This window comes from Seriola dumerili, unplaced genomic scaffold, assembly GCF_002260705.1.
Source record: "Seriola dumerili isolate Sdu_G_001 unplaced genomic scaffold, Sdu_1.0 BDQW01000083.1, whole genome shotgun sequence".
NCBI lineage: Eukaryota > Metazoa > Chordata > Actinopteri > Carangiformes > Carangidae > Seriola > Seriola dumerili.
In genome coordinates, this window is record NW_019174338.1 from 701,300 (window position 1) to 704,919 (window position 3,620).

General features: G+C 41.0%; 1 long non-coding RNA gene across 1 annotated transcript; it reads right to left on the minus strand.

The window, feature by feature from the left end:
* Positions 1–300: 300 nt before the first annotated feature.
* On the minus strand, positions 301–3,159 carry LOC111221306. The gene is made up of 3 exons (XR_002665086.1): positions 3,010–3,159; positions 605–672; positions 301–465 (listed from the first exon to the last, which is right to left on the minus strand). It is a non-coding gene; the product is annotated as an uncharacterized LOC111221306 (long non-coding RNA).
* Between the last annotated feature and the right edge of the window lie 461 nt (positions 3,160–3,620).

Consider the following 3,620-nt stretch of genomic DNA (forward strand, 5'->3'; position numbering starts at 1 on the left):
TTGTTGGATTCTTATCCAACCCAGGACTCTGAGGTACAGCACTTAATAATCTTTCAATTATCAAAATGATGATGGTGACAGGGGCTATATGTAACAGTGATGATGGCTATGGTAATGGTAACTGGTGATATTGCTGTTATATATAGATATTTTAGTTGGAACAGTTTTCTGGGGCCAGCGTGGTGGAACAGTCGCCTCACAGCAAGAAGGTTGTGGTTTTCGAACCTGCCGGCCGGCTGGGGCCTCTCTGCTGCATGTTCTCCTCCTGCCTGTGAGGGTTTCCTCTCGGTCGTCCGACTTCTTCCCACACTCCAAAGACATCTAGGTTTACGTTAATTGGTGACTCTAAATTGTCCGTAGGTGTGTATGTGAGCGTGAATGGTGGTTTGACTCTATATGTCAGTCCTGACTGGCCACTTGTCCAGTGTGTACCGCGGCCTCACCCAGTGTTAGCTTCCCGTGACCCTAAAAGGATAAGTGGTATGCCTAATGAATGAACTGTGTTTTATTTTTAATGTCAAGCACCTTAAGCTGCATTTTGTATATGAATAGTGCAACACAAATAAAATGTATTATTATTATTATCATTATTATTATTACCCACCTTTCAATTCAATTCAATTGAAAAGGCACATAAAACACACCAGATATACACAACCAGGGCAGGACAACCTGTACATATTAAGAAATTAAAAAAACAAACAAAACAATTATAATGACATGAAAAAAAACATCAACAATGGTGCAAAACAATAACCTGTAATATTATAATGAGAATGACAATAACATGAGAGAGTGACATTAATAGTGCAACTAAATAACAATAACTTCCCATTCACAAATAACTGACTAATTGACTGTACACACATACGACTGTATATACATGTGTGTTACATATAGTGTAGGTGCATATTTGTCCTATGAGTTATACTGTATTGGTAAGCCTATGAAACATATGAAAGAAAGGAAAGAGCAGCCCTCTTGCTGTTTTGCTGACTTTGTGAGTTGTTTCTGCCTATTTAGCAGAAATCATAGGAGTGTGGTGTGAACTCATGCATCAACACTTATAATAAAACAATTTTTCTCAGTAACAGTATCATTTTACAGCCATTAGGCTACACTTTCAAACATAAATTGGAGACTTTAAAGTGATTATGATGACTGTAGGGGATTCATTTCTCTGGTGCATTCTGGTGGAGAAAAATGGATCAGCACTGGAACATATTGTAATGTGTGTCTGTAGTTTGTGATGGTATAATATAATTTAAAATCAATCTTAGCTGTATAAGTTGTTTTTGTTTGCTGGGTCAAATTGTTCTAAAAATGATTTGGTTTTAAAGGAGGAAAAGTTAAATTCACCCTTTGCCTGAAGGCCCACAAGAAAACTTGCCAGTGTGTCATTTGTAAACTTAAAAACACACACACACACATACACACACACTGGCAAAGAAACACCTTCTGCTGGCTGAATAACTGTGTGTGTGTGTGTGTGTGTGTGTGTTCTCCATCATACAAGTTCCTCATTAACCTGAGATCTGAACCTGTGACCTCCTCAGTCACATTTCCAGCCCCCTGTGCCAGCCCTCTCAGCTCAGTGCCCAGTTGACTAACAAACTCGAGCCGATTCATTATTAACGCCGCTGGCAGCGGCTCCGCGGCACGCAGGAACCTGGAAACTAAATATCTCAACCTGAAGCTGTTTTACGTATATAGCGGCATTTATAAGCCACCAGTGGAGATTTTACTGTAGCTTTTCTATTCTGTTTTGAATCATATGCTCTGTAGTAGCTCATTAATTTTCCTGTAGTAAAAAGGTCTTTGTCAGGCCAATGTGAACACGTTCTGCTGCCATTTTATTTTCTATCCGCACAAACATACAGTCACTCGACCACATGCATTTGATTTGCATATAGCTCGATCTCTAAACACATGATTTGAATGAATTACTTTGGACTTTAGATAGTGCCAATCTTAGACCTGTAATTGGGCTTAATTTCCTGCATGTTGTCCAAATCAGATACTGCAAGTTGGACATTACACACACAGTCAGAAACCTGGCAGACACACAGCGGTACTTTGTGTTGACTGTGAGTCCTGGTACAAATCCCACTTCAGATATCAGTTTGGGGCTCCTGCTGTGTCAAACAGAGCATCTTTCAGTTACAAAAAAAAAAAAAAGGGGTGGATAAATATTCGTATTCTCTCAACACATCCACAGACACAAAGTCCATCCTTTATCTTCTCCCGTTTCCCTTTTCTCTATCATCTTCCCATCTGTGTCCCATGTCAGACGAGCCCTTCAGACTAGGCCACACACTCGCACACTCAGCCCATTCACCAGATTAAATTGAATCTTTTTTTCTTTTTTGCGTAATTGCCGCAGTGCCGTGTACTGCCAAGTGTTTGTTTGAATTGGAGGGGGCTTCTGGTGCGTTCAGTGATAGGCAATCTCATCGTGCCTCCTACTCCCAGCCTGTCTCCCAGGCCGAATCCCCAACCCACTCACAACTTAAAATATATATAACAGAAATGGCTTCAGTTCTACAACAGAAACATGCTATGTCCTGGATGTAATAGTGTCATTATAATGTATTGCTAAAACATTTTTTTTTTTTTATAGGTAAGCCCACTTTCCAAAGATTCATTAATACACATAAACACATCAGAGGAGAAAGTGAGGATGAAAATGCTGGAGCTGAGTGTTAATGGAGGCTTGAGGGTTTTTAACGCTGGGTGAAATGACCAGTTGTTTCCATTTAGGGTTTGGCTTCTGGGGTAAATCAGTCCGATTAAAGGGGGCAAGGAGCAGCCATTCCGCCTTTCCACCCTGCTGCCTTCAAGCAGAGCTTTGTCTCGACCATCAATCTGATTCCATTAGCTGCTCCATCCAGCTGACAGATTCTTATTTAACTTTACTGGATGTCCATTTAAAAAAAAGGGTGTGGACTAGGGGCTCTAAAAGCTTTTCATTGCCCTGGAGCCTGCATGAAAAATAGACTAGTTTCTTACCCCAAGTCTCAAATAATTCCGAAGTCATTCAGCGAGGCCTTCACCAGACGCAGGCCTGCAGTCCTTCTTGCATTCTGGGCATCAGCAACGAGGCTGTCAGCTGCTTAAAAAGACTGTCACTCAAGCAGGAAACCTGGACTCAGGCCACAGTGTCAGCAAACATCCTCTCTGCTGAAGTGTCAGTGAGTAAAACACCAGCTGCATCTGAACTCTTTCAGTCTGTGTCGTAATAAAAATGAAATTCGACACCAGCGGTGCAATGCATGATGGTGAGCAACACTGTCACTGTGGTGATGCTAACCGCGTTATAATGAGTGTTACACCGCGTTCACATCACACTGCAGACAGTATAGCAGTATGGCCATTAAATGTGGGTTTCATTACCTTGAATGATGAACTTTGACTTGAGGGAGGCGTCTATATACTTTGCTTATTCAGGCACATCCGTATGGTTAAGCACTAAGTCAAATATATTGGACTTTTCCAGTTGTTTTTTTTACAGTGCAGTCAGAAAGTTTCCAGACCCCTTCACTTTTTGCATCTATTGTTATTGTGCAGCCTCATGCTAAAATCATTTAAAATCAGTCTACACTCAATATCCCATAATGACG